This window comes from Electrophorus electricus, chromosome 12 (assembly GCF_013358815.1).
Source record: "Electrophorus electricus isolate fEleEle1 chromosome 12, fEleEle1.pri, whole genome shotgun sequence".
In the NCBI taxonomy this organism is placed as follows: Eukaryota; Metazoa; Chordata; class Actinopteri; order Gymnotiformes; family Gymnotidae; genus Electrophorus; species Electrophorus electricus.
The window spans coordinates 17,377,127-17,399,486 of record NC_049546.1 but is presented as its reverse complement, the minus strand read 5'-3'; the positions used below and the strand labels follow the sequence as shown (position 1 = coordinate 17,399,486).

The 22,360-nt window shown below is 47.7% G+C and overlaps 1 long non-coding RNA gene across 2 annotated transcripts in view; it reads right to left on the bottom strand.

The window, feature by feature from the left end:
* LOC118242300 overlaps window positions 1-22,360 on the bottom strand; it is a 55,960-nt gene that overhangs the window by 26,576 nt on the left and 7,024 nt on the right. The window contains exons 1-3 of one of the 2 annotated variants that reach the window (XR_004776749.1): window positions 18,041-18,245; window positions 12,422-12,572; window positions 12,209-12,268 (exon numbers count right to left, since the gene is read on the bottom strand). This is a non-coding gene — a long non-coding RNA (uncharacterized LOC118242300). Of the gene's footprint in view, window positions 1-12,208; window positions 12,269-12,421; window positions 12,573-18,040; window positions 18,246-22,360 lie in introns of those variants that run through there. The other variant, XR_004776748.1, reaches the window with a different exon arrangement.

Genomic DNA, 22,360 nt, shown 5'->3' with positions numbered 1-22,360 from the left:
AGATGGTCGCATGATAACTGGGGGACTATAATATTTGGAAAGAGATGGCAGAGTGGCCGTTTTGGCTTCGGATCCAAACGTTAAAAAAAAAAACGTGCTCCGGGCAGCATCTCAACTCTTCTCAAACGTCACGCGATACAAATCCGCCTCGGTCCATGTCTCTGCCCGCTTCCCAACCCACCGTGCAGAGGGCAGAAGACAAAACGCCGAGGTTCACACGGCAACCGCACCGCCGGCGGTCACGCACACACACCCTCCCAAAGCCAGGGACTCTGGGCGAACCAGTGAGAGGGGAGCTCGCCGTGGCCAAGCCTGCGTCTACCTGATGACCAGAGAGCTGTGAAAACTCACCGAGAAGGCTGCTCCACATACATGTGGGAGACCGCAAAACACTTTTCACTGCTGTCTGTCATTTTGATTTCCCAGCATGACTCCCTTCGCCACCCCAGCCCCTCCCCCCATCCCGCCCTCCCTCCCTCCAGCCAGATGGCTTTTTTTTTCCTGTCTTTTTTTAACTGTCTGTGGGCTCTTGCACCTCCACTCTAAATCCCTGGAAGGGACAGGAGGAGTGCACCAGCAGGGTGTGTGGACAAATGGTTTGGAGGTGGCAGAGCAAATATAACGGATTAGGGGGGACATTTTCCCAGATATTCCCGAGCTGATTTCCACGCTTCGTGGCCGCAGCCCTGCTAAGAAACGGGGGTTTGCCCACGTAGGAGGAACGGAGCGAAAAATAACAAATGAGCCGGTGCATTTTTCTCAGTGAATTTTTCTCTTAGCGGAAATAATAGAACCACCATAAACGTCAGATACTTGGGTGCGGGGTTTTTTTTTGGTTGTTTACTCTACAACTAACCATTCATCCACAAACAAGGCCAAACTAGGCCTAGGACAAGAGCTGAACTTGCCCATAAGTCATTATTCTGTGTGCGAAATAATATGCTTTCACTTACCCTCTTGATGAGTTATGGAAATGCATGAACAAATACTGAAAACTATATGCTGTGTTCCAAAGAAAAAATGCAGACTTCGCCATCAGAGCACATCAATTATATTTCTTACTACAGAAATGTAAACAGCTCTTTGGTCCATGGCAGACCTAGAAAGCCTCATTTCTCCCTCCTGAGTGAAGGCATAGTGCACCAGGTTTCATACATATTAACTGCTTTCCTGACCAGGACTCAACCTGTATTAACGACAGTCCTGGCATGGACGTGCTAGGCCAGAACTGGCAACGTGGGGAGTTTGCCCTCTGCAGTCATAAAAGTACATAAACCTGCTGTACATACCCAGTACACATCCAGTCTTTGAACACAGAGTTGTGTGTGTAGGGACTTTGCTACTCTCATTCTTCTAGTTATGCGGATCGAGCGACAGCGCGTACACTTCTGATCTTTTGCCTACAGGGTTGTGCAGATCGGTTTTCGTTTCTTTTCAGCCTCCTGTAATGAATCTCCCACTTAATGGGACAAAGTTTAAAAGGGGATCCGACAGAAATGAGATGCTGTTGCTGTGGCAATTAAATGAATGGTGAATGTTAGGCGAAGAAAAGGCTGACATTTGACTTCCTGATGGCATGTCATCATGTCACTAAGCAACATGGCATGACTGTTGTGCTTGAATGGAGATATTTTGGGTTGGCAGCCAATGCAAGAAAGCTGACATTTTGCGCAAGTGATGCATAAAGTGAGGAAAAACAAAGAGGACATCATAATCAATCCGTTTCTTTGATGCATCATTCCAGAAAAATCACCTCCTAGGAACACCGCGGAACACGCCGCACAGTTAACTACTGGCATGGTGTTAACAGCATAAATAAGCAATTCCTCTTATGACTAGACGTAAACAAACGTGTCATCGAGGGCCTTCAGTCTGTTAAAGCTTCTGGACATTTGAGCTCAATCATCAAGCACATGAGACCGTAATGATGATTGTCCTGTTACGGTACTGACGACAGTGAACTTACGTTAGAGGACATGAATGATGATGGTGTCCCGTTGGAGGACAGTAATGACAACAGCGTCCTCGTGTTAGAGGACTCCTCTCCTCCTTCAGGCCGCAGGGACCCCGTCACGCCTGTCACATCTGCTGCGCTCGGGTCAAAAGGCCTGTGACATATGACCCCAAGGCCCTGACCTCCCTAACAGTGCACGCTACGGCGGGGTCAGCCAGGTCACTCAATCAGCCAGGGGGGGGGAACGACAAAAATCTGGGCATGGTGAAGGAGAAAGATCAACTGCCGTGCCAACAGCATGTTCAAAGCAATCCAGCCTTGATGTCCTCAGTCTCTCTCTCTCAGCACAGCTCTGCCCGGTGAACACACCGCGTGCCACGGCCAAAGTGGGTGGAGAGGGCAGATGGGTGACTGGGGGTGTGCCACATGACAGGAGTCTCAATGAGAGTGCAGGGACACACGAGGACATGCAGGGACACGCGGAGACACGTGTCGAATGAGGAAGTCCGGTCGCTCTTCAGTCCTGAACAGAAACACATAATGTGCGCCTATTGTACTCACACATGTACCTTAATACCATCGCAAACAGAAAATCGTATGTGTACAAGAACACAGAAAGACAAACACAGCTGTGCGCACGCGCACACACACACACACACACACACACACACACACACACCGGCACACGTGTACACAAAGTATAGACATTTCCGCAATGTATTCCGCCACCCTCCCCTCTACGCTGTCTCTCCTGCACTCTTTCTTAGACATGCCAACGTGACATGCAGCGCTGGCAGGGGTTGCCCAGAGCGACGCAAGCAGCACATCTCAGCTGGGAGGGCGACTGGAGTCGCAGATCACATGACTCATGTTAGGTGAATGGCACTCTGACAGAGGCAGCTGAGCAGCTCAATCAGAAGCTGGAGACCTTCTGCACGCACGCACACACACGCACGCACGCACACACACGCACACGCGCGCGCGGACGAACATGCGCTGGCACACACAAGATGTTGATCAAGATAACCAGATGGATTGAATTTTTTTTTATTTTTTTTTAAAGGTGACAGGCTGAGGTTGACTGCTTGTTGCTAAGGAAGACATTTCAACCTTCACTCTCACTGGGTGAAGGTACTGGAAACATCTACAAACACTGGTGTCACACACACATTTACATTAACATTCACAAACGCAAACGCAAACACACACACATATATATATATATATATATATATATATATATATATATATATACAATGTATATATACAAGGTTGCCATAGTGCACAACCTAATGTCTTTTCTTCCCAATCCTCATTTTTAAAAATGAATTGTGCACAACATCACAACCACCTTCCAGACCAGCCACCACCCCGTACACTTCACCCCCACCCCCACACCCACCCCCGTTCTCCTAAGAACACAAAGCCAGCCAGCTGCTCGCCTATTTATGAAAATAAACGATATATTTCCTCGTAAAAGTCCCCATAAAGTGATCCTCTATCTCCAAACCCGCCGCCAATGAGGAACGCATTAGGCCCCGGAGTCGGTTTCCCCCCGGAGCAGATCCGCACTGCATTTCGAAAGCTGAGAGAAAACACGAGACAGCTACGCGGCCCACTCGTCCGCCCCACCCGCCCACCGCGAGAGCATCCTCCATCGGCAGTTAGCACTTCGCTAATGGCTCCCTTTTGGCTGATGTAATTGCACAATGATTAGCTTTGGGCTCGTCCAAACGTTCGCACTTCACCTTGTGTTGCCTCTGCGTGACTGAGGCAGGGAAGACCGCGGGGTGACAGACCAGGCGTGCTCGAGGCGCACGCAGAACGACACCTCGCGCTACCTGCAAGTGCGCGCGTGCGTGCGTTTAATTAGCACGATCCAAACGAGGGCCATCACTTCCTGCCCAGCAAGGTGTCGTGAGACAAAAACAAGGTGGAGACGAAAACACATCCATCACAGCAGACCCCGAAGGCAGGCGATCAGAATTCCAGTCCTGAGAAGGTAGCTTTTAAAGTGCACAACCCTTTAAAAAAAAATCAGTAGCTTAAAATTTTATGACATACTCTGGCCTGAGTTACAATTTATAATGTACAAAGGAAAACTGCTTAAATGTTCCTATAGCTTTCTGCATGCCATAGACTACATCAAATTCAACAGATTTGTTCATAAATTTGTCATTACAATAATAGGGGGGGGGGGGGGTGTTGGGGGATAACAGAAGGCACTGTACAGATGAAGAGGCCATCATCAATCTCACTTTATACTCCCCAGACACTCACCATAAGGTTTAACACCTTTCCTTGCGCCAGTTACCGGGATGTGCTATTCTAGGACATTCAAGCATCACTGGGATACTTCAGAGCGATGATATTGCTTCTGCAGTGTGCCTCGCGATATATTGCGATATATTTATCATGTGAATCCTTCACATGATAAAAACTGGACCGTCTCATTTTGACCAAAGCTATTTATGTTTGCTGGGTCATGTGAGCACCGCGCTTCATCCAAACACCCACATAACACTCATCTAGAGCCATCTCGAGCATCTGCGATTGGTCAGGACACTCGCAGCACAGAAGTGGTCTGTTAGAGAGGTCATTTGCATATTGCTGCCTTCTGTGATATCAGTGTTACACAGTTCATTCAGAAGACCAGTACTGCAAGAGCAATTAACAAACCATATATTGTGCAGCTCTGGAGAACACCGTCGCCAGCCAGTCATGGCACAAGGAGCACAGTGTCGCACCAGACCTAACGTGCCGACATACAGACGTGCAGAGGGACGAAACAAAAGGCAGAATGCATTGAAGGTTCAGGCACTATATGGTAGAATCTGTGTCGCCAAGGTGCCACCGTGCTAACTGTCAGAGCCTTTGAAACAGCCCTAGGTTTTAGCTGTTCCTCAGAAGACCATGCCGAACTGACAACTGCTGTCTGCTTTTTGGACAGATGAAGCACTGTCCCCATCACAAGTTAAAAAATGCCATTTTTGGTTCTAAGACAAAAATGTAAATGTGAAACATGTTAGCAAATGGGAGTCCTGATGTCCCAGCAAATGAGCCGCTCTAGCAGCAGCTGATGAGGGCGGCTGACAGCTAGACGCGCGGAAGCCTGGACTTCGCTAGCCGAATGATTTGAAGAGCTGTAGCACTGCGTTCTTAAGGATGCCCGGCTTTTTGCAAGGGCTCATTATTAGGCCTTCCTTCATAGGGGTTACTGTCCACCGATAATCCACCGTGGAACTCCCTAAAACTCTAGAACTCACTAGAATTCTCTAGGAATCCACAGAAGTCTTCCTCGGTTGAGTAGCTGAGCTCTGCGTGGTCTCTACGTGGTCTCTACGTGCACACTCGCTAAGGGACAAGGACGACCTAGCGCACGCCAAAGCCGCAGCACGCAGCGCCATTTGCAGCCACGTACTGCAGGGTGCAGGGTGAGCTCTCAACAAAGGTAACGACTGCCCCTTCTCTTGTGCCTCTTCTATTCACGCGCACTAGTAGAGAAACATTAAGTGCCGCCCCGGTAGTCAAACGTTCCTTTCTCTCTGCAGCGGCACCACGTCTTCTCCAGGACGCCAGGAACTAATCCACGTTTACGAAAAGGAAAAGAAAAGAAAAAAAAAAAACACAGAACACCTTCGCCTCGGAGACACTTAGCGGTTAAATGGCTAGGGCTCTGACAGCACTTGTTATCATGCTCGTTACCCCCCTCCACCATCTGCGACTTCACCCGGGTAACATCAAAACGAGCCCGAGAATCCTGACCTCGGAGACAAACCGTGAACGCCACGCGTTGCTTTGGCGCAGGGGGGTTGGATCGCGGCGACGCATTTAGCAGAGTGTGCCAGCACTGCCAAGGCAGGTGGTACAGCTTAACGTGGCACTACCTTCGAGCCTCCAGACAGGTATTGGCACTCCCTCCTCCACCAGCACCACCACCTCCACCCTGCGTGCGTTGCCGACGTCTTGGACGTGGTGAAGGCGGCCTACAGGCGTGAACGGAGCCGTCCCAACAGCCCCCGCTACTCACGCTCGCGTCGGTGGCATCAAACGGGCCTGACAGCTGTAATTACATGACCGCGCCGCTGATTACGCGCCGCTTGTCACGGAGACCGACAAGGCACCTATTTCGGGGTCGGCTCGCTCTGGCAGTCGGTCGTTAGGACGGAGCAGCGGAGCAGGAGGGCCCCTCCAGGAGGACGCGGAGATTGGGGAGGGAGAGCGCAGGGAGGGGCCAGCTCTTCCTCGCCAGGCCGGAGCCCCATCCGCCTCCCTGCTGCTCTGAATGATGAGGGCTGTGTAAAGCGCCCCTGCGCTACCACTGTCAAAACAGCGGAGAAGCGGCAGGGAGTCAATGCAGGCCCGCCTCCCGCGCCGCACTCTGATAACGAACGGGGCGACGCGCCGGGTAAATGAAGTGACTCGGAGAAATAAACGCAGAAACGTGTGCCGAGTCGTGCTACGGGGAGGGTTTGGCGGTTCGGAGCGTTGCAGCACAGAGCTCGTGGCTCACTCTGAGATGACGCTACAGCTGATGTAAGGAATCGGCTGCGGGGAAAATCAAATATGCCATCAATATTTAATCCGGGGTCTGAGCAGGGTAAAATCGGGGATTGCAAGGGGAACCCGCGGCCATGGCACTTTGTTCACAAGTGAAGCTCGTGCAGGAATTAAGATGTCTGGCACAGCTAAACTTCAGACACACAAACACACACACAGGGTTGAGAAAATACATACACACCCATACACACATTCTAAAAAAACAAAATACTGTCAGAATTATCTAGCAATTGACCCCTTCTCCCACCACCTCTCTCCCCCCAAAAATCATCACGTTCACTATCCATATCATTATCGAACACACAAGAAAATCCCAATCTCATATCCCAGACACTGATCTACCACCCCCCACCCCCATCACACATTAAAATCATTGTCCAATCCAGCTGTGAGCTTTGGCAAGAGGCCAAACTGTCTGGCACAGCGGAGTGGAAATCTCTGAAACAAATACAATAGCACAGATTGCACCAGGCATCCGCAACACAGAGCATTGCAGCCCTGTGCAGTGCTAGAGAGCTGCAGCGTTTAGCACTAAATAAGCTCTCATAAGAATCATCGCAAAGCTCATAGAAAATGGTGATTATGAGCTGGATATTCCATTCATTCTTATAAAAGAAAAGCAATTTGCGCATCCTCCCCCGTTCCTCGTTTTGATCCAAATGAATTTCTGAGCTTTTGCTGCGAAAGGAATTAACCCCTGTAATATTACATCCCCACACCACCATAGACCAGCTGCGGCCGGCGTGACCTACTCTTGACGTGTGCATACACAAACAGACGCTCACAGAAGTGCACGCAGAAATGCATGCACATGTTCACACATGTACATGCACAAATGTACATACACACGCACGCACGGACAAACATACAGACAACTGTGAAAGCACAGGAGTACAGAACAGCCCTGAGCAGCCTCAGAATGCCTCAAACAGCCTCATACTGCCCCACACAGTCTCGGAGTGCCTAAAACAGCCCCAAACTACCACAAAGAGCTTTAAACAAACTCAAACTGCCTCAAACAGCCATGAACAGCCTCAGACTGAGCCTAACCCTAACCTAGCCCTGAACAGCCTCAAACTGCACTGCAAGGTAATTGCTTCAAACTGCTCGAAAAAGCCTCAAACTACCCATGCATCCTCATATTGCCCTAGAGAACCTCAAACAGCCATAAACTGCCCCGAACAGCCTTGAACAGCCCTGAACAGCCTTGAGCGCCTTGCCTTGACACCTCCAGCATACCTGTCCTGTGTCAGGCAGACGTTTTCAGTGCTTATGTATCATTTGACGAGCAGGAAGCATGTTTTGCTACTTTATAACAGGATAAATTTCAAATTAAAAGTAAACGCTGAACAAACTGTCCCCTGCAATTTTGCAGAGAGGTTGTACAAGAGGAAAAATAAAAGCTGGTACGTGACAGGTACTTTTTCAAAGAATCCACTGCCTAAGTTTGAGAGGGGCTATGATGTGTACACATCTTTGATGGCATCTCTTTTGTTAAGGCTTTTCACGCTTCCTAACGGCATCTCCAAGAAGAGCAAACTAAAAAAACAAATTGCCTGTGTTTATGAAGCTTGCTCTGCACAACCAACTCAACAATGAGAGACACTGCAGACTTTTCAGTGACCTTAAATAGCATATTGATTTCTCCAAATGCCAAAGAGACTCATTTTGCCTCCACTCTCACAGATTTGGGGTTTATTGGGCCGAGTGTCACTATAATGAAATGATTATACTCTCGGCCACCGTCAATGGCCACAACAAACACCAAAACAGCTAAGAAGGGACATGCATAGCTATTTGTCTGAATACACCACAGGCATAATGGTATGTAATGCTTCTGTGTCTGACCCTGCTCCAGTCTAGCTTCACAAACACGCAAACACACACGTGCATAGCTCACAAAGGCCATCTTTCATTTATCAGCTGTCAGGTCCTCGGCTTCGCGTCTTTTTTCTTTCTGATGGCCGGCCCATTGTCATATTGCCCATCAACATGTTAGATTAAACAAAATTTCACATGTCGGTGAAGTGAGTGTTGCCTGCGTGATTAGCAGAGCCCGCTAATTGTCCTCCCTCCTCCAATGCCACCATTTTCCACATGGATGAACAGCAAAGAGGGTTTTGTCCGACAGGGCCCCCATCAAACGCGCCAAAGACGGGTCTTCACCGCCTCCTTGGCCTGCTCCCACTCTCCTGGGGGGAGTTGGGGGGACGGGGCCGAGAGGGACTCGAGGGAGAATTATGGGGTGAGGCGGGAGAGGGGAGAGCGGCCAGCGGTTGGAGTCGAATTCAGGGCCTTCCTACCCGTCCAAGGCCGCGCTGTGGCAGGGTGCTAAGCCGACGCCAACAGGGGGTGCTGAACGCCCGTGCTACGCCCGCGCTCGGCCGTACCCTCGTCGGTAAATGATCTAACGTCTCCGGAGCCAGGGCCCCGCGGGCCCCGGGCTGTCTCAGCCAGGGGCCAGCGTTGCTCCAGGGCCCCCCGTCCCCCTGCCAGTCTTTGTCTTTTTTTTTTTTTCTTCCCCGCATGTGTTTGTATTGCTTTTCCGTAATGGATTTGATCTCGGGATCCCCGGCCCGTCTCTAAGGGGCGATGCCTCTGTGTTTTACAAACCGTGCGCGGTCTGAGGCGATGCTGAAACCTGAAGAGTTGAAGGTCTGAGGAGTTCTAGCCCGCTCCCACAGTGAAACCCAGGGTCATGCTAGGATGCATGATGATGTACATGAATCTTATTCAAATGGTTATAATACAAAACCATGAGAAAAGATGGATTTCACTAACTCGTAACCATGAGCTATGGGCCTTCAGGAAAGAATGGCAACAATGAGGTGTGGGGGTGGGGGAATATGCCAAAGCTAAAAAAAAAAACATTTTAAAGGACATTTTGGCAAATGAGAAATAAATCCTGTATGGAATGAATTTATGGTGGTCCTGTTTCTCCAGCTTTACAGGGTTGTGCCTCACCGAGGCCAGTTTTTGATGGAAGTTTCCTTTAAGGGTAAGGCCGAGCACAGGACGTGGGATGTGGTTGCATCGTGCTGGGGCAACTGGAGCACACAGGGGGTTGTACAGGCCCAGAGAATACTGATGGTAGCCTCATCTATACTGGCAGGCCGGCTGTACTCTCGAAAATAAGACGGCTGGAATGTCTCCCGTGTGGAGAATCTGGGAGTGAGATCCAGCTACTCCAGAGTTCATTCAGAAATCTTCTTCACCACTCTCATCCCTCTGGTGATCTCTCGAGCTCTCTGGCTACTTCTCGAACTATCCATCTCCCTGGCACTGTTTTCCTTGTGACCTGAGTGTTGGAGCTTGCAGGCATGATTCTGTTTGTGTAAGTGTGGTGTAGGGTTAGAGCTCCACACTGTGCTCTGTCCTATGTGTGTGTGTTTAGGGGGGCGTAGACGAGCCATAATGCAGAGAGAGGCAGCAGAGTCAAGGCAGATTCCTGAGTTAGTGACTCCAAGTAAGAGAATTTCCCAGTGTCCAGCACCGTGTGTCCTCTGATTATAACACTATGGTATCTACTGCATGATTTCTTTTCAACATCAACTCGTAAGAACCAGCAGTGATGAGGATCATAAGTAAAATTGTCATAAGGACTAAAAATGCAGTCAGTAGGAAAGCGATTTGAATTTTTGATATCAGTCTGCTGCCTGCCCACTGTACTACATCATTCCTTTTCATTCCTTTCACACGCTGCAGTCAGATGCTTTGCAAATCATATATATTAAGAGTTCCCGCCTCGCATCTGTGATGCTGGGATAGGCTCCGGTCCCCTGCCACCCTGAATTGTGATTAAGCGGTTTAGAAGATGAAGATGAAGATATATTTTAGAGTTCAAAGATTAAGCTCAGAAGAACGTCCATCATAAAATCTATAAAAGCAGTGGGAGTTAAAAATGCATCATAAGCCGTGTGTGAAAAGCTACAGCCGCAAATGAAAGTGTAATATTGGACCTATATGATAAACCTATAGATCTATGCTCTTTGTATAATGTGTTTAATTTACAATTACTGTAAGTATAATTAGTATAATTCATATTTTCATCTTTCAAATGAGTGTCATGACTGTGGTAAATTCTTCACTCATCTCAATACAAATGTAAGATTATGTATAAACAACGCACAGTGCTGAGTCAGCATTTGCATTTAACAGTAGTAGTATTTCATGTAATTATGAACAGTTTTAATAGTAATAATGAGACATTAAAGAAACATTAATGAAACAAGGGTCAACTATCTAAACCCACTCTACCAGAAAACAGCTATTACTATGTAGAACAAGTGCATGTGATTATTGCATTCAAATTTTGTTTTTACATTTTGAAAATGATCTTCATATATTGATCACTGATATACTGTCAAGTATACGCAACATCTGTAAGTAATTCTTGTTTCAAAAGTAAGAAGAAGTCTTTACAGAAGTAACAGCTGTGCTTTTTGAAGTCCTAAAATTTTTAAAAATGGCAACAGCACACGAACCAGTCCATTAAGGTTAAGTGAACACGACTCAAGACATACACAGATGAAATTTTACTCATATTATTAGAAATAATGGTGCACACTGAATGCAGAAAAGCCTGATGGGTATTTATCCATGGTGACTTCACCCGAGGCCCAGGTCTGGACTCATCAAATGCTTTAGCAGGGGACGTGTTCATCCAATCGCACAATTTCTAGTAACAGGGCCCAGTGATTGGAGCCTTTTGGCTGCCGACACTAATCCTGTGCCCTCTTTCTCTTTTGCTCAAGTACATTCTGAAACATCAGTAATCTAACAATGAACGAAAGCAGTTAAAACCGCAACTACCCAAGTCATTAAAGGCCAATGAAGATTTCGAGCAAGAAAGGCTGGCAAATGGGCGGAGCTTCGAGGGAGGATGGGGGCACTGTGGGGAGTTTCTATGGTAACGCTGGGTCGGGAGTTTCTACGGTTCAGTCCCTTTGGATAGAGGGCTGGTGAGCACAACTCTGGAGGGTTCCATATTGGGCTTGTATGGCTTTTGTTAAGAGTCTCAGCATTGCCCTTTGGGCATGAGAAAGGCTGTGTATGTGTGCGTTGCAGGCCCGGTCGGTAGGGTGTAGGCCTGGAGTTGTTAAATAAATCACGGCGTAGAAGGCCCTGCGGAACTGGGCCGGGTGGGCGCCCACCCCCGGTCCGGAGGAGGCCGGTCTTGGACTGGCAGTAACTGGAAGTGGCGAGGTGACCCGATGGCATGGTGAGGAAACTTCACTTTATCACGGTGCACAGGGCCGTCCCGTTCACGCGGTGGCCAAGACTGACTCGCTGGTTGAATGCAAACCACTGAGGAACCCCAACTGAGGGAATGGAGGGTCACAGAGCCTGGCCGAGGTCCGAGCCTGGCCGAGGTCAGAGCCTGGCCGAGGTCCGAGCCTGGCCGAGGTCCGAGCCTGGCCGAGGGTCAGAGCCTGGCCGAGGTCAGAGCCTGGCGAGGTCAGAGCCTGGCGTTAACAGTTGCAGTCCTGCCTGTGAGCAGGAAGGTCGCAACACCACACTCATCACGACACGGATCCAGAGCAGCAAAATGAAAAGCACTAATATGAAGTGGCAGCTGCCTTTACTTCATAGGGGGGGGGGAAAGTACAGACTATAAGGAAAGCTGAGCGTCTCCGAGCCATGCAAACAGGGAAACAGATTCCGTCAATAGAACGGATCGATATGGCTTCTTACCTCGCCTGGAGCATCTACAGACTTGATATGTGTTCTTGCGTGGGCAAGCTGAGTGAGCCACTGTGGAGACAAAACATAAAAGCCCATCACTTCTTCAACATCTGACAATAACAGCATATGATCAGCCTTGCTGAGTCCTATGAGTCCTGCCCCTTCAGACATCATAAGTGTTTGAGAATGTAAAATCTATCACAGCAAAATCGCCGGCCTCACCTGCGCACTGAGGGAAATGAAGATAACTTGAAACATCCTTTCCTTTTACGATTGATTGGCTGCATTTGCGGTATCTTAGCACAGTCTTCCAGAATGTAGACAATTTCCATGGTTTCCTTCTCATCAAAGCTCTCATATATTTTGAAAGGCACTAGAGACAAAACATAATATACATATACATTTTCATAAGCAATACATCGTTTGATTAAAACATATGTTAGGTAATCTTTGATCATGTGAGGTTTTGGTTTTTTTTTGTTTGTTTGTTTGCTTACTTGTTGATTTGATTCAGTAGTAACACAAGTATTGAAAATCTCCATGATTAAAGGAATGAACTATCCTTTAACCCAAATATACAACAACTGGGCCAGCTTTATTTTGGACTGAACCAATCAGAAACCAGATGCCACGACTACCAGTCTTTATGGTGTAGTTATTACTTGTGAAGCTCTGATTTATATATGTGCAATAGGCACATCTTGACACAACCAAACAACATAAAAACTGTTAGAGGCTTCTAAAGGTGCCAATGTTTCACTGAATTTATTAAGGTAATAAAAATCTTAAATCCTTAAAACAAACATTTGCTGTAAAAAAATAAATAAAATTAAGGCAAAGGTTTTTGTGTGTGTGTGTGTGTGTGTGTGTGTGTGGGTTTGCGTTGCGTGTGTGTATTTAGGTACCAAATGCCTTTTGACAGTGATTTTTGACAAATATTTTGACAGTGCATAGACATTTGCCTGGTCCCCATGAGGAGTAATACTCATTTTCAAAAAATAAAAATAAATAAATGAATGAATAAATAAATAAGCTAAACTAGGTCAAATAATCAGTTTTTGTTTACTGAGTTAAATTCCAGATTTATTTTAGGTGTATGGATAGCATTCATTAGCAATAGTAATATAGAAGTCCAAGGATGTAGCCCACAATGATTGTGTTAGTGTGTCTCAAACGCTGGTGTGTGCTTTAACCTTCTCCAGTCTACAGTCAATGTGTGAGGCCTGCCCTTACACTTCCCCAGATCAAATTAAGCAGGCAAAGCAGGCATTTGCATTGCAAATGCACCATGAAAAATTGCGTTGCAGAGAGGGCCAGCCAGCTTCACTGTCCTGTACTTCTAAACCAGTGCCCTGTACCTCTAAACCAGTGCCCTGTACCTCTAAACCAGTGCCCTGTACCACTAACCAGTGCCCTGTACCTCTAAACCAGTGCCCTGTACCTCTAACCAGTGCCCTGTAACCTCTAAACCAGTGCCCTGTACCTCTAAACCAGTGCCCTGTACCTCTAAACCAGTGCCCTGTACCACTAAACCAGTGCCCTGTACCTCTAAACCAGTGCCCTGTACCTCTAAACCAGTGCCCTGTACCACTAAACCAGTGCCCTGTACCTCTAAACCAGTGGCAAATTCATGGTTTCCATAAGCATGAGCAGAGACCCACAAAAGCACCCATCCATGGCACAGCCCCCCTCCCCACCCTACCCCCACCCACCCCCACCCAACCCTGACTGCATGCTGCCCTCCAGGGGGAGCACCACCCCCTGACCTCCTCCTCCAGGGGGGTCAAAGGGAATTTAACACAAGGGTCCCACATTCCTCCAAGGTGATAATTGCTGTTGCTCTCCTCAGGGGGCAATCAGGCAGTGGGTAAACAGGAGGAGAAAAAGAACCCCCCCCGCACCACCACACACATACACCCACACCCACACACGCGCACACACACACACACACACACACACACACATTCACACTCGGGCACACACACAGAGATCACGGATGAAGCACATGAATTACGGCATCAGCTGACGGTGTGTGTCGCCAGTCACACCGGCGCGGGGTGGTGGTGGTGGTGGGGGGTTTGGGGTTTTTTTTTTTCCAAGGTCCCTCAAGTGTGCAGCTGTTAGGTCCCCATGTAAACAGTGCAGACACTTCACACCTCCAGCCAGACTCCTCCCTAACATGCTCTATGGTAATAAGATTGATTGAAAACTTCAAACGGGGCCCATCATAAAACAAAAACATCACGGAAGCATAATTATTCCCTCTCATCATCTCTGCCCCCAGCCAAGCGCCCCTGAAGGAGAGCTCCTCGGTGCAAGACTGACTGATGGGCACGCCAGGCATTTCTTTTCCGTTCCGTCCACTGCTGACTCCTCTACCAATATGACAGGCGCTGAGCTTGAGAGCTCAACACCTGGGCTTCTGGAGCGGGCTGCCTTTCCGCTTGCATTTCAGGGAGTGCTGACTTCGCAGAAGCGGTAAACCCTCGGTACCCCGGGAATGTGTTTCATCTAAAAACATGAGCCGAAACTGTGCCAAAAAACAGGAATAGTCTGCATTCCCCGTAGCAGTTTATTTTTCACACTGCTTAAGGAGAAATGGGAAACGATTCAGTTATAACCAGGGAAGAGCAGAAAGTATACCTGGCCACGCCAGAGCAGTCAAAAACAGGTCCCTCTCCATAACCCCTTGTCCGAAACCAGCTCCATCACAGCCAGACTATCCGTAACAAGCGCCCCAGTATTTCATCCAATGTCCTTCCCATCATATCCAATAAGCCATAAACTACTGTTCAGGCACTGTGCAGTTTGGTTATGGACACAGTGCCTTAAGCATTTGGCTAAAGCCATTACTTTTAAAGGCAAAGGGAGCCTGTTCCCCTCCCCCGGTCTGCCCGGCGTTTCCCGGCCTATACCCACATGTGGTCTCCGCGAGCCACACACTGAGGCTTCGGGGGTTATAAACGTTGAGCTGGTGATTAAGAAGCAGGAATAATGGCCTCCACAAAACCTGGAATGCGTTTAACAGCCACGTTAGCCCGGGAGTCATTCAGAGCCTGTGGTCCATTAATAACTGGTCTTATTCAACTTTTCCAGAGCAGATACATTGCTTGCTTTTTAGCCCTCAAAATATTATCACTGGTGAATCTACGTGGCCCGGTTACAAGACAAATGCAGATGTTTTAGGCTTTACATGTAAAGAGTTGTTTTTGGTAAGCCCTGGTTCTGCCCCCATGCCTAACCCGACTACTGATTTCACCTTGTTAAATTTTGTGAGCTCACACCAACCCCCCAACCCAAAATCCAGGATTAGGAAGGAAAACAGTCACAGAGAAGCTCTCAGTCACACCCAAAAGACACACACAGTCTCTTTCCCTCTTTCACAGACACACACACACACACACGCACACACACAGACACACACACACAGCGGCTGCGTGTTCAGCACACCCAAACCCCATCCCTTATTACAGGAGCTGCTTGGTTCGCAGGGCTTGGGGTCTTATCCAGGATTTCACATTCCCCTGTGTCCCACTTGACATCTCTGGCCCAAGCAACATGCAATCAGGACCTGGAGCAGGGCTGTACCTTGATTGTGCAAAGCATTATGGGTCCTTGTTAAGCCCTAATAATTACAGGTCAGTAATACTCCCCTTCCTCTGCCTACTGCACACACTGCTCTAAGCTAATGGTAAGCGTGGATGAGCCATAAGGACAGCCTGGTATTTATCTGGCTTCCAAATTGTACTGTAAATGAATGGAGGTTCATTGTTACACTTGTGGGATGTGTGTGTGTGTGTGTGTGTGGTGTGTGTGTGTGTGTGTGTGTGTGTGTGTGTGTGTGGGGTGTATGTGTGCGTGAGTGTGTGTGTGTGTGTGTGTGTGTGTGTGTGTGTCTGTGTAGGGCATATGTGTTTAGGTTGTGTGCATCTAATTGAGAAGTTAACAAAAGACAAAAAAAAAAGTTTTTGCCTTCAGAAGTTTCCAATAAATATCCTGCCCGTAATTTTAAACACCTGGCCATAAACCTCGGAGGAATGCTAAATAAAAAATCAAGTTTTCAGAGCAATGCTCCTGTCTGGCTCTTACTCACCAAGACGATGGGATTTGTAATGGCTGTAACTCGAATTAGCCAGTTCAAGCGAAACTGCCGGGGCAGAGAGGAAAAAAACACCCCAATATGTGTTTTCCACACAGCGTTGCAGCTCGAAACCGCATGAACTCAAATTTAAAGAGGGAGTGCAACACTAACGAAGCCCTTCACGAGACTGTTCAGTGTCTTGATTATCTGCTGCCCATAAGTAACTACAACGCAGGATTACGGTTCTGATCACGGCTGTTTCCCATAAGCTGTTCACAGAGATGGACAAGGAGTAGATCTCAAACTTACTTTCCATTTGAACCCGCAGTTAGGGCCCCTGCCGTGACCGGCGGGGGGGTTGTGGACGTGGTGCCACTGAGCTGCCTGCTCTGGTTTCGATTGCCCGAGCTCAGCGGACGCCTTCCGCCAGTGCACCTGTCTGCCGTCAATAGACCCCCTGCCCAAGGCCCTTTCAGCATACTGAATATACGGCCGTGGTCGAACGGCCCCGCCCACCTAATTACCGCCAGCCCCCCGCGGCACGGCTGCGGTACACCGCCCCACCGCCAGACTGAACTTGCTGGCCAGTGCCTGCTCAGACCTGAGCACTCCTCACAGACACATGCACGCATGCATGCATGCATGCACACACACACACACGCGCGCGGCACACAGATACTCAAGCTGCTTACAAGCCGCTGATGGAAGCAACTACAGGGTGGCAAGAGATTAACAGTGCTGTCTACACACATGCATGAATAATAGAGTTATCACTACAGACAGGCAAAGCAACGAGGCAAGAGGTTTACCCAATGGCTCAGAGTTCCTTTTGCCATACTGACTTTAAATAGAAATCTTTAGCCAGTTAAGTTGGAACCGCTATATATCTATATAATAGTCCGGATATAGGCCCAGTTATATATATATAATATATATATAATATATATATATATATATATATAATATGGTGTGTGTGTGTGTGTGTGTGTGTGGTGTGTGGTGTGTGTGTGTGTGTTTGTGTGTGTGTGTGTGTGTCCTATATAACATCAAAGGAAATCATTTCCATATGAGGGGAATAAAATTAAATACAACGCACATATTCACTCCTCTTTGATTACCATCTGACCTGTTCATATTCATGTGTGTGCGTGCGTAATGCGCAGTATGTTACATAATGATATAATGATATGACTAAGCTAATCCCTGTATGTGTCGATACACGATGTAACCATAAAAATACGATTTGGAGGCAATATTTGACACACGCAACAGAACGATGTGTGATCTCTAAATTATCCGAGGGAACGCGCGTCAACAAACAACACGTGACCCCAAACACGCTTAAACAGACAAGCACGCGGCACTCGATTGGCTCGCGCGTCCGTGTCGCAGGCGCTCAGACCGCGTTGCACCTACTGGCGTCTTCTTGCGCTCATCACTGCAGGTACATTCCCACGATTCACAATGAGGATGCAATCGAGAAAAGTGCATCAGGACAAACACGTGTAGACGACGTGCTTCTCCCGGTTCTACCCGTATAAAACCATCTAAAACCCAAACGTCAGCACGTCGGTCTCCCCCGGTGCTCGTGGGTTTTTCCCACTGCCCAATACTTTTAAACAGCGGCGCCTGCGATAACCCCACCGGATGAGCTCGAAATTCCCAGTTCCCGTCACTGGCAGACAGCCGGTTGTCCGCGACAACGAAGAAGCGCCGCCTGGGTGTAAAACTACACGGTCGGACGCGTTTGTTCGGCTTACATGCGAGCTGACGTTGCTGATCTGGAATAAGACAAAAAAAAAAAAGAAAAAGTGTCGTCAGCGCTGAACTTGGACGGGTGAATGTCGTCACTGTCAGCGAGCGCCTGTCTTCAGCATCCATCTGGGATGCGTCCACCTCACACTCCAGTCCGGGACATCTCAGACTTGTCCGTCCTACGACATATTTTTAGTTTTGGCCCGTGCCCGTTGATGTCATTTCCTGTTTGGGTATCCCCAAAAAAATGTTTAAAAAAAAAAAAGAAAGAAAACCGGACGTAATATTTCATGAGGTCAGAATCCTGCCTAGCAGCCTATGAAGGTGATCTGCAACATTCTGCTTTGTCCATCCTCTGTCACTGAGTCGCAGTCACTTTCGCACGATTCTGGTGTGAACAGTTCCTTCCTTTGATGTTGGTGGGATTTCTGGTGCAGTTAGTATGTCCACAGCTGAGTGCTGCTTAATCTGAGGACGAGGCACTCTTTTGCCATTGTCAAACTTGATATGTAAGTGTTCATAACGCTTTCGTGCACTCATAATTCAAAAGTATAGAAATAAATATTCATGTCACTGACACTGAATGGAAAAGGACTATATTTGTATTTCCTGTCAGTACATCTCTTGGAATTAAGAGTATTGCAAAAACTGAACTTTTCTATCAAATGTAAGTCAGTTTTCTGTAGTTTTACCTAGTCTAATTATCCAGTGCAGTCCTTTTAATGCCAGCTGGCGACATTATGCTTTTTGTCAACAAAGTGCTTTAAAACAACTGTACAGCACATTACTTAAAGAAATATTGACCCTGGGTCATTCTCCTTATGTTGAAAAGTTTTCAATTACTTCTTTTGTGATGTCTGAGAAACAGGAAGCATGGCGTTAGCTTGATGTTAAAGAATACAGCATAAAAAGATGTCGCATAAATAATTTTGAAAGCGGCTCATGAAACGAAACAGCTGAGGTGTATAGTTTTGGGGGGGGTTTTGTATAGCTTACAATGTTTTTGTTAGTAGCAGCTCGTGATTGAGAAAAGGGGGTGAGCATTATCTGTAGTTCGTTTACTTTGCTTCACTGTTCTCTCTTTCACAGGTGGAGAGTTGCTGGAGGCTGGAGATGGTTAGGGGAGTTGGACAGGGATCTGCCCCCAGCAAGGTCTTGTATCCCCTTTCTGAAGCCGGGCTCTCTCATTCTTCTCAACCTTTGAACCTGGGTCCCCAGCGTTCCAGCTCTGATCTGCGGAGCGTCTCTGCTGGCTCCGCCTGGCAGTGACAGATAGCCATCGGCCTGCCAATATGGCGCAATATTTCAATTTCCTGCCCAGGCCAGGGTATTCCCGGGATTGACCCGAGTTCAGCGGTACGGTGTGGTGTCTGCAGCTCCCCCACACCACTCCGCCCTCCGAGTAAAAATTGTTAAAAATGTGTTGTTGTTTTTTCTGCACATTGCTGTTACAGTTTGTGAAATATTTCAATTACTATGGATGAATGTATACAAATATTATACACCATATTTATACAAATATATACTATATTACAGAAACGTAAACTAATATAAATTTTATGCATTTGATGTCTGTACATGAATGGGCATATACAAACCCTTCATTTCTCTCACTTCTTTAATCGTAGTTTAGCAAAATAATGCATTTTATCCCACCATTTCCATGAACTGTGGTTAGTCCTGCAATGCCGTGACCACACTAAGCCAAAGAAAACAGCAAAAGATCAAAAGGCTGTGGAACATGTGAGCGAGTGTCACATTAGGCAAACTAGCTGTAAGAGAATCCCCAGCGCAGAGGAGAGGCAGCCGCGCTTCACTTTGGAGTCAGCCTCTCCAGCATGGTGCTCTCTCCCAAAGCACACATGGCAAGCATTCAGAGAGTGGTGGGGGGGGGGGGGGGGGGTACCAGACAAAAATACATGCGAGGATGGAGACATGGATCACACTGCGATACATGTCGCATATTTTGACACTGTTATCTGGGTCAGTCATATTTATGAGTGTCGTGGCGTTACTCGGAAATACGATTATGCATGTTCATTTTATGTGACAAAACCAGGCTGTGCGCGTGCGTGTGTGCACTTGTGTGTAACTGAGTACATTTAATTCTTTTTACTTTGGATTGGTGGGGGGATGCATGGTATTCAGTTGGAGCACTGTGATTGGATGGAGTGAAATGGGGGCTCGTGGCAGGCAGTGCACCCTAGTGGTAGGAGACCAGGATGAAAGACACACACGCACACACAGATCTTTAAACGCTTACTGTAAGTACCCACAAACAGGATCAAAATGTCCTTCATTTAAAATGCCCTTCAACACAGTCATGAGTCTTAAAAGGATTTAGAATTATTTGAAAGGAAAATGTTCAAGGGTATTCACTGGGTCTATAGATATACATGCAGTCGCACATCCGGCTTTAAGAATGAATGTATGCTCTTGCATGCATGTAAAGAACCAAACAGAAAATCTTAATCTTACTGAAACATTGAGCTCATCATAAAAGCACAACACACTCTCCCTTCTGTGTCTGAGACATGCTTTACCCTCTTTCAGCATCACAAAATTCTGACGCAGTGTGTAAAAACTACGAGGGAAAGCTACTAAGGACAACTTCAAAGCCAATAGCTTTTTTTGGTGACCACTGCATTGTCAACCATCAAAACAGCACCTAAAATATCAAAGGACAGGAAGAGAGCGGCCACAGTACTGCATCCTTATACCAAAACATTAAGGTCAAATGTCAATAACGCCATTTCAAGGGATCTCTGCATCCCACAGATTCGCTTCCTGATCGCTTCCTCGCACTATAGATTGTCCAGATGCGTGGGTAGGGCTGGACTGGGCTGGGTGGGGCTTGGGTTGGGGTGGGGGTGGAGCACAGAAGCTGCGGTCAGAGAGTGGGAGGAGTGGGAAGAGTCTATTAAAACTGGCCAGCGCAGCTGGTATGGCCTGGGGAGTGTGGTGCGCGGGCTGCAGACTGAGCCCAGCTCCCAAAGCAGGGTCAGCCGAGGACTGCAGGAGCCGGCAGCAGCCAGACCCCTCTGTGCCTGCGAAGGGGATTAATAATGAATTAAGGCATCTAAGCCCCACCCACCAAACCCCCTCTATCCACACAGCACTCCTTCATGGCATAAAAAAGAGATTCATGCATGCTAATGTATCTATTATTTATAGTACACGCACATGGCCGGGATCGCAACAGCAACATGCGGGAGACGGGGAGGGCCCTTCGCCCCTAGTTGGAATTCCCAGGCTGCAGAGGATATATCAGCCCATTGTATGGCGTGGCTGAGATACCAGCAATGGGTGCTGATGCGGGGGGTGTCTCGGGGCTGAAAAAGTTGGCAGGGGGCGCCTCTGCCAGACAGCCAGGCCTAGTTCAGTGAGACCAGCCAGCTGAGTTCTTCTGAGAGAGGGACAAATTAAACAAATAAATACATGATAAGAAATAATCAGGTGGGGATAATACGGTTGAACGGAGATGAAGAGGTTGAGGGCATAAGTTGCTGGGTACGCAGCGTCAACCCCAGAATTACCATCTGAACTACGAGCTGAACTAGGCTTTGGTGAAACTTTTTGGGGTTTTTTTTGTTTTTTTTTTAACACCGCATGACATTTGGCTTCCAGAGCATCTGGAATCTCAAGATCCCCACAAAACCCAATTGAAAGCCAGTCATATGGAGTTCTAGCCCCCTCCCTATTGAGTCATCTGCTAAGCAAAGCAAAGCAGAGCAGGGCATGGATGTAATTTTTAACAGTGGGTTTAAGCACTTCTGGGTGAGAGAGTGGGTGGGAGAGATCAGCAGAGAGAGAGAGAGAGAGAGAGAGAGAGAGAGCACGCTGAGGGAGACAGTAAGAGTTAGCAGGAGACTGCCATCCTGTGCCAATGGCACTTGCACAACAAGCATGATAAGATGATAAGATAAGGTATGGCTAGACAGTTGGCCAAGTGGGCTTTAGATTTGCAGAGAGACAGATATGAAGAGGCACCTGGAGAGGCCAGACAAGCCTCACCGGAATCCCCTTCATTTCCATAGATACCTGCGAGTCTTCTACAGATCACAGCTGTTCTTAACCCAAATCTCCCTTCCACATCGCTGGAGTCGACCAGAGATAACCGTCTCAAAACTCCAGGACGGGGGCTTTTAAAAGTTAAACAGAGCAGAGATGGATGTCTGTCTTAATGAGAGCACTGTGACTATGGTGTGGCTTTTTTTTTTTTATTAATACTTACGTGTGGACAGTACTGAGATCGAGACAGAAGTGCTGAAATGTGGCTACAGCAGTTGCAGGCCGGAGCCCCACGCTTCTGGGAGCCAGATCTG